Source organism: Wyeomyia smithii, chromosome 2 (genome assembly GCF_029784165.1).
Source record: "Wyeomyia smithii strain HCP4-BCI-WySm-NY-G18 chromosome 2, ASM2978416v1, whole genome shotgun sequence".
In the NCBI taxonomy this organism is placed as follows: Eukaryota; Metazoa; Arthropoda; class Insecta; order Diptera; family Culicidae; genus Wyeomyia; species Wyeomyia smithii.
The window spans coordinates 18948370-18965078 of NC_073695.1; the positions used below are offsets into that span (position 1 = coordinate 18948370).

The following is a 16709-nucleotide window of genomic DNA, read 5'->3' on the forward strand; positions in this document are numbered from 1 at the left end:
AGGAAACTTTTTCCACCCGGCGCTCATCGAAATCATATGATTTAGCAAAAATGTCCACTCTATTTTAATTCCACTTTCAATGGTCACGCGATATAATACTGATACGTGCAAAAGCATTGTTGTACTTAAGCAATTATGTCTTTTCTACTGAAAATCAAAATATCCAGCTTCTCATCAGCACCAGCCCACCGTGAAATCGACGAGTGTTTACCTCAGACCGAAACAATATACGACCGAAGCGCAAACATCACCTCTAGCCACCATGGGTCTCCATCGATGCGGTGGTGGCTTGTCTACTTTGAAAAGGGACGACGATGATATTGCAATGCGACTTCCAACTGTTGACGATGAACTCTACCGACGATAATGCTGAACGGTGTTGCGCTGCGAGAGTACTGGTGTGGCTAAAGTTTGTCACTAGGAAAATTGCCATGCGACCGTTGCTGATTGCTCTGGCCGGCTGGGTGGCGACCGAGGTGGGTGCTATCATTTATTGGCCTGGAAGACGTAAAAAAGCAGAGTATAAATATAGACCCGTTAAAAATATCTTTAACGATTCAGGTGGGTGAACGGTCGATGGAGCGGCGAACGCTGCGCCGTCAGTGCCGGCAACAGGTGCGGAAATTAACTGTACAACCTACGAAGGGAAATGAAAAGCTTGCTCCTTGCTCGTTCGGTGGTTGGCTTGGTGTGATGTTTATCTTTTTTTGATTGTGGCTTCCCCTTTGCAAATAAGTGGAACATAATTAAAGCTGCAGTGAATGTTAATTGAAACAATAAACTGAGCTATATTTATGAAAAATTGGATGATTTTATCGCAACTCGGAAAAGAAAAAAAAATCAAAAGTACATTGCTATTTGGTTTCTTCTTGTCATGGTTGGTAACTCCAGGTTCAAGACACAAAAAACAACAATTGTGCCTGCACCCACCGTCTTATTTTGTTCTTTCTACTTTTCTTTCCACTTCCATTCATAGTTCATATCGAATATATGTTTACCTAGAAGTTGAGCGGTTGTTTACTCGAATCAAAAGAGGAAACCAGGGGGAATCTATCTGTCAAATATCGTGAAACCGTGACCAGCACATTTGGCAACAAGGCGTCTGTATGTTTTAGTTTTTGTCGTTTTGATCGAAGTAAAATGGAACGTTTTCTTTTAACAAAACTCGAGAAATAGCGGAAAACTTTTATTAATAATGCGTTCCGTAGTGAAATTTTGGGACAGCAACAAGTTTTTAACGAAAATTGGTGATGGATTATCGTCACATTGGTAATTTATCAAACGTCATGGACCAACAAACTTCATGGACCAGAGTTGATCTGCGATAACGCACACATATATGAAATTTGACAGCGGTAAATCCCCCCTGGAGGAAACCAACGAATATTGCTATCTCATCATATTTACTCCATCTTCGCGCATTGGTTTATGCTTTTTTTCTTTGCCGAAATTTCTGCAGACAAAAGTTACAAATAAGATCGGGCAGAAACTTTTTCCCGTGTAAAATGGAGCATAGCAGAGCGACAGCGATTTATATAACTGTACGTCTGCCCGGTGTGGCTATGATTTTATGGCTGAGATTATTTTTTTTCATCTCCCCAGACACCGAACGAGACGGGGCTGGATTTTTACGCTATCTACAGTTAAATCTAAATCAACAAAAGCAGACGCACAAACATGGATCTGTCCTGGCTGAAAGTGATACCAAACGTTCCGAAATCACAACAATCAATTGTAACGATGCGTAGTTTTTTTTCAGCGTTCAAAGTTCATTTCAGTGTTGTAACTCTAGGGTTAAATTGGTAGAGACGTCAACATATTTTATTGTTATTTTTGTCCTATCTCTATCGAAGTGGATTCTAGTCTTGTTTATTGTTTCATGGTGATTACATCTTAACGCGCAGGCTTTTGTAAGAAATAAAGGCGTTTTTGGCCTCCGAAAGTTTACACATCTCAAGACCAGTTAAATTTACATCACACTACCTATAATATTACCGAATCTGAGTTTGGATTTTTTGAGTTTGAGATTTACCAAAGGATATTTTTGTGCCTAGGTAGCTCTGATTTTCAATAAAATATATCAAATAAATTTCCGTTATTCATGCAGTAGCGAACGTCTGTAATCTTATCTATTTTCGTAACTGGTCAGCTATGCAAGCTTTGGACAGCATTTGCTGTTTGTAAACACATCTTCCTGGTTTATTTTTTTGCGAGACATTCGTTAAACAGGAGAAAAAATAAATAAAAATAATTGTACCTTGCCAAATCCATCAGTGTCACCTCCTACAACTGCACAGTGGTACGAGAGTTCGAAATCATAAACTTTTTCATTTAGCCCTCAAATACTGGTTTCATTGAGAAATTTATTATATAGAAAATCTCAGAGAATGACAATATATTTTTGTACGAAACTTTGCTGCTAGAGGCGCTGAAAAATCTAACTTTTCAGTCTTGCACTTTAGCGAAATGGTGTATTCAGCAAAGTTGTAGATAATGTTGTAAAGTCATTGTTGTTGAGTCATTAAAAATAAAAAATAAAACAATCATTTATTATGCTCTCGAGGTTGAAACATGAAGCTACAATTTTTAGTTAGAAAAACAAAGTTGAAGTAATTTCGAAACTAAAAAATTTTGAACGCTTTTCAGAAATAAACATACATCAACAGCGCGGTTAGTAATTCCTCTGATCTCACATGGTTTGCAAATATTTTGACTGGCTCACACACTTCTTCATTCGACTCAATTAATTAAATCGAGAAAATTTGTTTACTGCGATGCAATTACCCAAAAAAAAAATTGTTTATACTATCATTTTCCCGCTCCAAACTTCAAAAAATTGGCAGCTAGCTGGTAATAGTTCACTGCATTAGTATCTATCAACACTTGTCGGCAAATTTGATAGCATACATAAGTCCGCCAGTTCAACTGGTAATAATTTTATTTATTTGCTCACGCTTTTCGTAGCCCTGCATATTTATTCGGGTGCACCGTGTCGGTTTATTATACATTTACGTGCAGCTATGAATACATTTCGGCGACTGAAGTGCGGTGAGCAGTGTAACGTGTGAGAGAGTAATGCGAACACGATGGTACTGATATTTCATGATATCACGTCGCAATCAACGCTGCCATAATCACCCACATGTTCTTCGAGAGTGTGCAGATACCCGATTGGTAAGATGAGTCAAATTTTATAGTTCATTTATGGACACCCTGTTTCACTGTCACTGTATGTAGGAATCTACGCGACATCAGAATTTTTTCTTGTGTTTTCATTTTTTGATCATTTCACATTTTTCATGTGTTCCATTATTGTGCTGAAAGAAATCCGGTTTGTAATTCAAAGAAGGTTTAAAACGACTAAAATTTTACGATTTTCAGTCGGGCCTGTTTACTTTTCATTCCTCAGGTCGGTTTAGGTAAGTTGGTAACAGATGGTTTTCCGAAGCAAATGGTGGTATTAAACTTCTGTATTGATTTCTGTTAAATCTCCAAGTGATGGATTATTACTGATTTGTACTATGGACAAACATTAAAAAAATCGTTTTCATTTTATGAGATAGTTTAATTGAATAAATTAATAAATAAGCTTGAGGTCACAATGAAGATTTTATTTCGTCCAACTGATCGGACAACCGCTGCAGCAGTGGAAACGTTAGCTGTGGTTTCAACAGCATCACATCACCGCCGCTATCGCGCATTCTTGGAAAAGGTGCTAAAATGGGAATGGAATTCATTTCGACACGGGTAGGTATTTAACAGAACAACGCTTACACTTTGATGTTAGCCTTCGAACTGGTTGACTGCGGTGATGATACGGGTGTTGTCATAGGGATCAAATTAAACAAACTGACCGCGAATTTTATGTGATTTCACAGTGGGGCGCGCGGAACCAGCAAATTTTGTTACAACGTGTGAAATGTTTAGATGTTTGCTTGAGCTGTGGATCTTTACTCTGGTTTAGCGTAGGTTTAGTATTTACGACTCTCGGCTGGAAGACACTGATAGAATCAGCAGGATTGTAGCACTGGCTCTGATAACAGGCCGTGTGATTAAGAGAGTTTACTTTGCCTCTTCTGTGAGGTAAGAGAGAAAAAAGCAGAGTCATTTGTTTAAATGATCCTTTTCCTCAATTCAAAGAGTGTTGTTTGGTAGCACTATACTGCCTATAATCGCATGTTAGTCCCACATGGATTTTCATCATTTTTGAGTTAAATATCAGATTCCATATATTTCTTGCTTTACTATCGACTGAGAATGAAAAACATGTTGGTTTTATTCCGAAAAGTAAGAAAAAAAATCACAGGAAGGTTGTGTGAAAAGCCACGACCGCAAGGTTGAAGTAGAATACTTTTACAAGAAAGATAACCCGGCTGCTTTCGTGTCAGTCATTTTTCCTAGTAAATAAATGTTGACCGCTCATTGGCAGTATTGAAAATTCTGTGCAAACGAAGTTGAAGTACTACTCAATTTCAGTTTGCACATATAAATACGACCTCACTGAACAGGAAAAGTACAAACTCTTTGCGGCGCAAACAAGTTTCAACAGTCAGAGTATATGTACATGTGAATTCAAATTAAGATAATTAACTTTTGGTTAAAGCTCAGAACAAGAAAATATTAAATCTTCAATTCATTTGTTTGGTTGTCCTAAAAATGGTTCGATTTCTCCTACCTCTAGTAGAAGGCCCTTCTCCAACGTCCCAACCAGAGGTTGGACACGTGTTACCTCTGGCTGCTTTTAAATTGACCTCCGTACTGGTACTTGGTTTCTTCGATGCACTTCCCCCATGCTGGTCCTTTGCGCGTTTCCGAGCATCACGCTTGTATTTGGCGTTCATATATTTAGACATAGCACTGAATACACTACCGATGGATTTCTCAATAAATGCAATAAATGCACTCGTAGTCTCTTACCCGAGAATAATAAAACACTTCCAAGAAATGTTGCACTATTTTTGAATGCCCATAATTCAAAAATTGGCTAATATGCCGTAGGCATCAAATCGAGACTAACGCCTTTGAAAGTTTTTTATCGGTACAACATATTTTGACTGCTCATGACAACTTTTTTATTGAGTATGTCACCCTTCATATATGCTGGACCCTTGCCGTTGAGTTGAAACAGAGAAATCTGTAGAAAAATTCCATCCGCCACGTATTTTTAACATAGAAGCCGTTTTTTTTTTCAATTATAAACGAAAGGTCAGTTGACAAAACGGTGTGCAATTCGGCTTATATCCATACGATGTGAATTATCTCGTACTCGTTGGTGATGCAAATGGTTTTAAATTCAATAAAACAACACGGAAGCACAAGTGAGGATGAAAAGGATGACGAGACAATTGTTACGTGCGGCAATATAATAATATAACGAAAATATTATTATTCATGGTAATCTCACAATCCACTTTCCTATTTTTTCTCATCAAATCCAAAATGAAATCTAAATCTTATCTTTATTAATAATACTCCTAATCAAAGAGCTAAATATCATTTTTTTTTAAATGTAAAGGTTTATGACAGAAGGAAACAGTCACACGTTTTGATCATTGGGTTTCGCAGTACAACAAATAAATTCTTGTAGCATCAAATATTCTTCGTGAAAAAGTCAAATTTGATGCAATGGCCTTACGATCGCTCACCTGTCGCCAGTAACCACCAAGCTACAACACACTTTCGAAAGTTAGAAGAAACACAGTTCAGTAATAATACACTGGTTCGTGAACATGCCACAGGTTCAAATTGGATATTGGATATTAGCCAAATTCTCAATTATTCTGAATATTAGCCAAAATTGTTTCACGTTTGCTGCCTTCCCAAATGCATTTTTTGACAATCGGCTTCCGTAGGGACCTTGTTTAGGGTGTGTACCATCACGAGAAACTGTTTTCTCGATTTTGGTAAAAATGGCATATTATCCAATTTTTGAATTATGGGCAGGACTAGTAAAAAGACAATTTCCACGTGTTGTAACGTGCTGGAGCACGAAATCTATGTCTGTGATAGGGAACCTTCACGTTCACGAGGCATGACTGGAGAAACGCGTCTAATAATGCGGTAAAATTTTTAATGTCTTTTTGTGCAAATTATTGTACTCAGACAAAAACCTGTTTTGAATTGGATGAATTTTTAGTGAATAAACGTTAACCGTTTGTTATTGAAAGTTGGTCATGCTGATCGTAGCCTTTGCGCTGCTTCTACAGTGGGGGATTACTAAATAAAGTAAAAATTGGACAACTACAACAGAATTTGATTGCATCCCGCACAGAATGTCTGCTTGTGTTGATGCCAGAAAATTATTAACCTTCAATTATTTTTTTATTTGCCTTGAAAAAAGCATTTTGCGGTTCAAAATCGGTTGCTAATTACAACCTTTGACCTGCCCTAACATTGGGGGAATTAAGATACACGGACAACATGCACTGTGGAAGCTATTTCACATTCAGTAAATTAGACGGGTGCGACAAATTTAAATTGCTAGGATGCAACACAGAATACTTGCTTGCGTTGACAAAAATTATTAACTTTCAATGACTTGTTTATTTGCCTTCAAAAAGGCATTTTGATTTCCAAAATTGGATTTCCTGATGGCAATCTTCATGCTGCCCCAACACGGGGGGAATAATGGCTGTCTGGCGACACACGCTGAGAAAAACCGCGCTGCTCCTGAGACGTGGTGACCAACCACAGGGCTAGTACTGCTGCTAAGGAAGGACGACTGCTGTTGTCGCTGTCTAGAACTATTATAAGCGGCTCCGGCTGAAACAGGCTCTTATGTAGGCCAAATATCATGTTTTCAATTGCAAGGTATATAATCCTGTCGACCGTGCTTGGGAAGCAAGCATATAACGACCAATCAGAGGTCGAATTTTTCGTTTTGACAAGGCTTGACTATTTTCAATGGCACAATAGTGTGAATAATAAAATTACAATTATCTTATTTTGGGAAGAATCTTAGAAGATTTTCCAATCTATTGCTGCAAGAACGTAGGAAATCCATCGAATACTAACCGATTTATTAGCATTTGAAATTGGACATATTTTTCACTTTTTTCGGTTTTAGATTTTCATTTCACATCCCTATGTAGCCGAACTTCCTGAGAGAAGTAATTTACTTCAAAAGAAAAAAGAGATTTTTGACAAAAATTGCGCGACTTTGCAATATAGAGGGGGGTCCTGGAGAGCGGGGGGTATTCCAATCGACACCAAAATTGGGATTTTTCCAAAGTGACAGTAGATGAATAATCCTCCCAACTTTGAGCAAAATCTGTGATGGTCGTGTCCAAGTTTGTGCTTTTTCGTGGTCACTTCGTATGGAATGACCCATATCTAATATCAGCGCTTTGTAATGGCGAAGAAAGTTCGGAAAAATATACTTTTCTAGACTAAGTAACAGAAGATTGTATCAAATGACTATCTGTCTGTGGGAATGGAGTTTTGTAACTATACTTGGTTCTGGGGAAGAGGCTACTGCACGATTGGACTGATGTTTTGCCGGGGGACTTATCTTGAGAAGACAAATCTTCTGAGACTAACCGCTAAACGAAATTCGAAAAGTCGATTTTCATTGACATAAACAACAATTCGAATATTGTTCTCGGTGATCATTGACTGAACTACACAGCGGTTTATTTATATCGAATTCGTTATCGCGACAGTCAGGGATGGTATTCTACGCGATTTTTTGAGACTCGTAAGTAATCTACGTAGAAAACTGTACTCTACGTGTTCTACGGTAGAAAACCTCTTGCAAGTAGAAAACTCTCAAACACTCGAAAATTTACAGTATGAGTCATTAAATGCCATTCGCTGCGCTGATCAGGTGTATTTAAGTAACGGGAGAATTAATATAACAAAAAAAGAAACACGAAGAAGCAAGAAAGTGTTTTTCCGGACTATTTTGTGATTATGGCGAAACAAGCAATGGTAAAGAAACTCAAAAAAGCAAACAAAGTTTTCACTCAATAATTTCAATCGTAATTCACGGTTCAAAAACATATTTGTTGTCATCCAAAAATGCTAATGAAAGCAAAATCGCATAATATACGTCACATACAAAATCAGTGCAACAGCAAAGGCGCATGTGGGGCCTGATTTCTACAGTACTATGCTATCGCTGTCAAATCTCATATATTTAGAGCATACCCAACATCTTGAACCGTTGGGATCCCCTGGCATACATAAAAAAGCCCATCAAAAATTCCATGCAACTTTAAACGGTTGCAGGAAGAATTCTTTACACCCTCGGTAAAAATAGCTCTAAAATGAGTAAGATTTGACGCATTTTCGTAAAAAGTGGAACAACTTATAAACTGAGTAACTTGGTAAGCGGGTGGTCGTGGGTTCGAATCTTAGTAGAATCAGACCATTTGGTTGCCAAAGGACTTTGGCATGGGTATTCTCAGGCTTCCCACCAAGTACCTTTCCTTCAAACTGAATTCTACAGTGCCTCTGTTGACTCTCCTTGTAACAAGACTAAGTCCCTGTTTTAATAAAAACGGGTGTGAGTAACGTATGAAAGTTCTCTCCAGGGAATTGTAATTAGGCGATATTGTTAGGAGGGACAGAGGCTCGGTATAGTAGAGTAGTAAGCTTGAAACGGAAAGGTGAAACTTACACACAAGCACGGATATGAATGATAAGCGTATCACTAACTTCAATAGTGATACTGTCAATAATAGGAAGTGCGGAGTACAGAAAACACCTGGGCAATATCTCTGTTCGCAGTCATGAGTCCTCACAGGAAAACAAAAACTCCGTAAATACGCATAATTGAGAAACAAGGCGTTTTAAAAACTGAGTGATTGTTACTCACTTTCTGGGTACAGTATTACTCAGTTTAGAGTTAAGTAATTACTCTTTTTTTGGGTTCTGAATTGCTGCTTAATTTAATTTACAAATTTATATAAAGTTTCGAAGATAAAATTAAACATACTTGGGTTTGTTGTTTATACTGGCTAGAAAGCCTTAGAATATTCTGCGAACGGGAGCTTTTTCTAATCCGAGAATATATGAACACATCAAAAACAAATTCAATCGATGGAGATTAAAAGCAATGAATTTAAATGTCAAATTCGTTCTCAATTCACACAAAATAATCATCACAATTGAAAAAAAAAAATATTTTTAAAGTTAAGTTTCGTTTATTCTTCATGTAATTCACCACAAAAATCTCTTTGCAGGTTTTCGTAGAAAACTCGTAGAATACTTGCTTTTGGTTAGGTATTCTACTAAAGGTATTCTACGTAGAAAACTCGTCGAAAACTACATGAGGTTTTCTACATGACATCCCTGGCGACAGTACTACACCGTCCCTAACTAGCTACACTCTGTCTCTTTCGGGAGAAGTCCGGAATAGGAAAGGTGTAGTCCGAGACAGACAATTGTAGTCCGGAAAGTGAAAAAAAGCAGATACAGGGTAAAAAGTGTAGTCCGATTGTAGCTACAAAATCGAATTTGACATTTGATACCACGAGCGTGATGGTAGGAAAACACTCAATCATTCAGGTTGTTCTCTTCTGTTCTCTCTTTTCAATATTCTATCGTACGTCTACTACAACGCAATACATATGGAGAGGGAGTGACGTGAGCGCGCCATACCGCTGTTTTTCTAATCCCGCTTTATTACGCCACTGTAGTGTTCAATATGGTTTAAAAGCTTGTGACGCGGTTAATTCAAATCACACTCTGATACATAGTGTTTAAAAAGCAGTATCCTAAAAAAATTGGCACCAGAAATATTTTATTAATTTTGTTATGAATTTTTTGCAAATTCGAAAAAAGATTGGTCTGCCTCAGATACATAATTCATGTCGGAATATAACGAGTTATCAATCACAGGCATAAATGCACTTTTAAAGGTTGTTATATCATTCAACTTTATGTAGTCGAAAATGTTTCAAACGATGATCTGTTTTGCTATATTGAATACAACTTCTTCCTATAAGATTCATACTACATAATGAATAACTGTTATCATTACATTATAATGGTACAACAAAAACCTGTTATCCTTCGATTGCGTCTCATCACGTCCCATCCCAATCTCGAAATTCTTCGATTTCGTTTCGTCACGTTTCATGCATCCCCCTGGCACGTTCGTAAGCAAAATATTTGAAAATATGCGCTGTACAGGAGTGTACGGTACAGGAGTTAAGATTTTATTCGGTGTGCTTTCTAAGCGTCCATTATAGGATTAAGGTTTTAAATGGGTGGTTTTATTCACATTTTTTTTAAACATTTGCTAGAATATCCAAACATTATCTAAAAAATCTTTTTGATAAAACAATTAACGCATCTAGAGTGGGTATTTATTTACTTAAATAAAGAAAATTGAAAATCGAAACAGCTCAAAGTTATGATTGGGTGCGCAACGAAGTTCTCACTGTTTGTCAATAGATGGTGCCAGCAGTATGTCTTGGTTGATATTGACATATCTACAGGGTGCGCCATAATTATTGCAACAAGAAACAGATATTTCAAAAGTTTTCTCTTACTTTCCAAAAACATGACCGACTTTTGAAATAAAAATAATTTATTTAGTAAAAAACAAAAAACAAAGGCAACAACAACTGTTTCCATACAAATACCAGAAAAAAACAGGCTCTTTCCGACGCGCAGACAACAAAAAAGCTCGTGCGATGCAAGGATCTTTTTGCCCGGACCATTCGTTGCGAGCACCTGACAACGCTAAGCAAGCCCACAACCCGCAAAACGACCGAGTGCTCGCACGGACATCTGGAGATGCTGATTTAGTTGGAAGAACGATCCTTCGCTCGTCTCACCCAGCTTCTGTGATGGTTTTTGCTGGAGTGACCGCCGATTCGCGAACTGAGCTGATTTTCATCGAAAAAAGAGTAAAAATCGATGATGATTACTACCTGAATGAGTTTTTGAAGAAAAATGTGAATGAGTTGTTGTTTTTTTTACTGTTTTTACTCAATTAATTCTTTTTATTTCAAAAGTTTTCTCTCACTTGCCAAAAACGTGGTTAACGGTCCTCTGTTTCTTGTTGTAATCATTATGGCGCACCCTGTGAAACGTGATGGAACAAGCTGAGACAGATAATAATCAAACTGCTTATAGTTAGGTGGAAATGTCTGATTTTGTGCTAAATAATTTTCATTTGTGGGTAGTGTTATTTTTCTCATTTCATCCAAAGAAAACGGCGCACACTGTTTCCAAAGCTCCAAAAACGTGATCGAAATTGTTTTGACCCAAAAACGTTGATTTTAGAGCCGTAACGTCTTCAGCAAAGTTGTTCCATTAATTATTCTCCATATTATAGAAGTTACAATTCCATGATTAATACACTCAACAGTGGGAAACGAGTTTTACTGTTTTCATTTTGTAATATAAAAATCCACTTTGTTCAGCAAACTTGTTGCAAATTTCAAAAGAAACAATTTTGTTGAAGACATCATACTTCTATCTATTTATTTAAATGTACTTTTGTGGAGTTTTCTATAGATTGCTATTAAAAATCTTTTTTTGCTATTTAACTTTTTATAGTGATTTTCTACAATTTTCGAATGTTCTACAAAACTCTTTACTACAATAAAACATACAATATTTCTGAATAACAAACAATTTTTTGGTTGTTGACGATTTTTATTAAAATAATGCCGTAATTTACACTAATTACTCTTAACTCAAAAAATAATGATTTTGGAGCAATAGTGTTTTCAGTAAAGTTGTTCTATTAATTATTCTCGATTTTTTAGAAGTTAGAATTTTGTGATTAATCTACCTAAAAGTGAGAAATGAGTTTTATTTTCCTCAATTTTACATATAAAAATCCACTTTGCTGAGTAAAGTTCTAGCACATTTTGTAAGTAACAACTTTGTCGAAGACACTATACTTGTTTAAATTTAAATGAACTATTGTGAAGTTTTCTCTAGAATGCCTCCTGAAATCATTTTTTTAATAAAACTTTTTTTTAAAGATTTTCTAAAATTTTTCAATGTTCTATAATGTTGTTAACTACAATAAAACACACAAGTTCACCGGAAAAAGTTTAATTTTATCTCTCAAGTTTATTTAGTTATTAAAGATTTTTATTAAAATAATGTACTTATTTATTTACAAATACTTGCACAGGAGACAGCGAGAGACAAATACCTATATCTGGACTAAATGACGTTTTTCTTATACTTAAATATAGAAAAGGTTTTATCTGCAGATATTTGCAGATTTTATAGATATCTGTTAGTAAATGTTAGTAAACAATGCACTGTTTCAATAAAAATCGTCAATAACCGATGAAATATGAGAGATAAAAATAAACTTTTTTCGATGAAATTGTGTCTTTTGTGATAGTAAACAACAATGTAGAACATTGGAAAATTTTAGAAAATCACCACTAAATGTTATATTTAAAAAAATGATTTTTAGTGGCCATCTGTAGAAACTTCCACAAAAGTACATTAAAAACCTAAATTAATCCACCTAGCGGTCAGACCCAGCCTTTCTCATTCAAACTTTTATTTGTTTAAATAGATTTACATGAACGCTTCAATCTAATAAATGTATATTCACTCTTTAGGTTCTAAAATATTGATGTTGTAATCTTATACATATAAATATGCAGTCCGGTCTGTCTGTTTGTCTGATCCATACAGGCTCGAAAACTACCGAACCGATCGACGTGAAAATTTGTATGTAGGGATTTTTGATTGCGATAAAGGTTCCTATGATAGTTTGAGACCCCTCCCTCTTCTGGAAGGGAGGGGTCCCATACAAATGAAACATAAATTTCTGCACAACTCAAGAACTAATCAACTAAATGGAACCAAATTTGGCAGGTAAATGTTTTTAGTAGTAAAAAATATGTCCATAATATTTTGACACCCCTCCTTCTTTTGAAAGGAAAGGGTGACATACAAATGAAACACAAATTTCTGCACATCTCGAGAACTAACCGAGTAAATGGAACCAAATTTGGCATGTGAATGTTTTTATGTTTTATTTGTTTCCCAATTTGTTCCATAATCGACCTCAGGCAACATTTTGGATTGTAAGATGGCAACGTCCGGTTTCTGGAAAACAGCCAAAAATGGCCGATTTCCACCCAATATAATAATATCCGGATCTAAAATGATACACAGGAGCTAAAATCGATCGAACTTGTCTTCAAATGCCATTATGAAATTCAAAATGGCGACTTCCGGTTTCAGAAAAACAGCGGCAAACGACCAAATACCACCCAATATGGGTATTTCCGAAAAGCCACAAATCGACTTCAGACAACATTTTGAATTGTAAGATGGCAACTTCCGGTTTCTGGAAAACGGCCTGAAATGGACGATTCCCATTAAATATGAGTATCTCCGGAATCAGAAAGATGGACAGAAGCTAAAAATTGTTCACAGACACAATCTTGAATTTTAACATGGTGACTTCCGGTGTCTGGTAAATAGCCGGAAATGACCAAATACCATTCAATATAAATTTTTTCGGAACCAGAATTACGCCCAGATGACAGAAATTGATTTCACAGGCAAAATGACGACTTTCGGTTTCTAAAAAACAGCCCAAAGTGATCAAATACCACCCAATATGAGAATCTCCGGAGCCAGAATGTTGCAAGAAGATAAAAATTGACCTCAGACACCATTGACACCATTGTAGGATGGCAACTTCTGGTTTCTGGAGAACAGCCGAAGATGGACGATTCCCGTCTAACATGAGCATCTCCGGATCTAGAATGATACACAGCAGCTGAAATCGACCAAAGACCCCATTTTGGATTCTAGGTTAACGACTTCTGGGAAACAGCCGGAAATGATCGAATAACACCCAATATGGGTGTTTCTTCAACCAAAATGACGCTCAGAGGCCAGAAATTATCTTAAATACCATTTTTAAATTCAAGATGGCGACTACCGGTTTGTGAAAAACAGCTTAAAATAAACAAATACTATCCAATATGAGTATCTCTGGAACCAGAATGATGCAAGGAGCTAACAATTGACCTCAGGCACCATTTTGAATAGCTAAATGGCAACTTCTGGAAACAGTCGCAAATGTCCGAAAAATACTCAATATGAATATTTCCGTTATCGAGATGATGCATAGAAACCAAACATTGACCCTGGATACCATTTTGAATCTAAAGACGACCACTTTTAGCATCTGGAAAACAACCAAAATAACTAAATACCTCCCAAAATGGGTATTTCCAGTGTTAGATTGATGCCAGAAAATCTGCTGAGAATGACCGAATACCACCCAATATGAATATATATTCAGAATTAAGGCGATGTACAGAAGCCAAAAGTCGAGGATGTTGTCATTTTGATAAAACCAATCATTTTGAACGATTTGTTATTCGACTTTGATTATATCCTATGACCGATTCGTCGTGCATTTGCAGATTTTAAACACATCGCAAATAATCAATGAATTTGGTAAGTTCAAATTGTACGATACCACATTTAAATTATGTTGAGGCCACATATACTGATCAAAGCAGGTATAGCTTTCAATAGTCTTTGAATTTCTTTTCTTTCCATAACTTTTGAGCGACATATCAAATTGTTATGAAGTTTTTTATTTGTAAGTTTGAGAGATGACTCGTTCGTATGGCACTAGTTATGTTCTAATAAGTCACGTAATCTTTGGGATAATAGACTTTCGTTGTTTTATTGACAGTTTAATACATAACGGTAGCTTAAGTTCGATTATAATCAAATGAAATGGGAACGTATAGGGCAGCCAAAATTTGAAACCACGTGTTCAATCATAATTCATCAGTTAACCCTTAACTAGCCCGCTCATCTGATAATAATATTGATCAAATCGGTTTTGTAGTTTCTGAGATAATGAAGTTTCGTGGTTTTCACATCTCGGTACATTACAGACGAAGTTACAGTTCGATTAAAGTAAAATTCAATAGGGTGTTATGCGGCAGCTAGACTTATTATTTGACACTAATTTTGTGGAAATCGGTTCAACCATCTCTGAGAAAAGTGAGTGAGTCCAAGTAGTCTTCGGAATATGTTCCTTTTCTACTGGATTTCACATTTTTCAACATAACAGGAAAAGTAACAGTCCGATTGCAAAACAAATCAATAGGGTTTTATGGGGCAACTAGACCTTCCATTTGACACTGATTTTATGAAAATCGGTTCAGCCATCTCTGAGAAACATGAGTGAGATTAAACAGTATTCAAAACACGTTTCTTGTTATAACTTTTGAACCACAAGTTCAATCTTTATGAAATTCAAAAGTTAAGGGTTTTTCAGGTAGCCCGTTCATTTGAAACCAAATCGGTATTGTAGTTTTTGAGATAATGATGTTTCATGATTTTTACGTTTTGATACATAACCTCCAAACTAAAAATCCGATCACAATGAAATTTAATAGGGTCTTATAGGAAATCAAGACCTTTCATTTGCAATTGATTACATGAAAATCGGTTCAGCCATCTCTGAGAAAAGTGAGTGAGAGTAAAAATCTGCACATACACACACACATACATACAGAAAATGCTCAGCTCGTCGAGCTGAGTCGAGTGATATATGCCACACAAAATTGCAACTTCTATAAAATGGAGAATAATTAATGGATCAACTTTCCAGGGACATTATGGCTCTAAAATCTATTATTTTTGGGTCAAAATAATTTCGATCACGTTTTTGCAGCTTTGGAAACAGTGTGCGGCGGCTGAATCGCATAGAGAGTCAAACAAAGTTTACGAAAATGCTACTCTGAATAAAAAAAATTCCGTGGCTGGTTCTGTCGCTTTGAAGACGATATTTTCGAAATTGACGACTGTTTGCGTACAGGAAGGGCAAGAACCGTTGAATTGAAAGATTTGCTAGATAAGGATCCATGCTGAACGCAGGAACGGCTTGTTTCGGTATTGGGAGCTACCCGTCAAGCCATTTCGAAGCGATTGCATGTCTTTACAAAATAAACATTTATTCCTATTTAAAAACGCGAGAACTTTGTTGCGCATGTTGGGATTGTTAATACCCTACACCTGTTGCTTCAGTCTATGGAACCAAACCTCCTAAGCAATCGAGCTGTCAAACAGCGACCGCATGTTGGTGCGGTTTTTCCAACCTCATTCTTTTCAATTCCAAACGCTGTAGAGCAAAAAAAGTGTTCTATATATTTTATACGTCCTATTCATTGTTTTATTGCTCACAACGCTAGTGTCAACATTGCAGCTGCAACGAAAAATAAATTACCGGAGCAAGCAAGTGTTTTTATATAGGAGTTGCTTCGATTTGGGTTCGGATATCCGTCATATCTACCTACACAATTGTGTTGGCTCGGTCGGAAAGTGCTAATTTCCCATTAGGTTATGGGCCCAGTTTGCGCGAGTGCGGAAAACGTGATAAAAAATGCCGCAGCTCGATGAATCAAACTATCCGCATTGAAAACACCGAATATCGGTGCTACTAGACGAGTAAGAACTCCCGTGCTGCGTTGAGTACGAAGCGGCGTTGTTGCAAGTTGCAAGACCACTTTCTAGCCTTTGAACGTATCATTCGGGACTATAAGGGGACCGGAGCGACATTGTGTGCTATTTTCTTTTAACACTGGGGTTGGCCTATACTACCGTTTTCAATCCAATTCAGTGTTATTTTCGCGCGGCCGTGTGCTCAAGGAACTTGAATACGGGCATTCTCTATACGGGCATCTTAGTGTGAAAAACCTTAGAGTGGATCGGAAACAAAATGGTCGAAAGACTGA

The 16709-nt window shown here is 36.7% G+C and overlaps 1 protein-coding gene across 16 annotated transcripts in view; it reads right to left on the reverse strand.

Annotated features, from left to right (window-relative positions):
- LOC129722291 (diuretic hormone receptor-like) overlaps positions 1 to 16709 on the reverse strand; it is a 69897-nt gene that overhangs the window by 37053 nt on the left and 16135 nt on the right. For 9 of the 16 annotated variants that reach the window (XR_008727583.1, XR_008727582.1, XR_008727581.1 and 6 more), the window contains exon 2: positions 212 to 498. The exons of 6 other annotated variants lie outside the window; for them this stretch is intronic. The gene's annotated coding sequence lies outside the window, so the exon portion shown is untranslated. The remainder of the gene's footprint in view (positions 1 to 211; positions 499 to 16709) is intronic. One more of the 16 variants, XM_055675619.1, reaches the window with a different exon arrangement.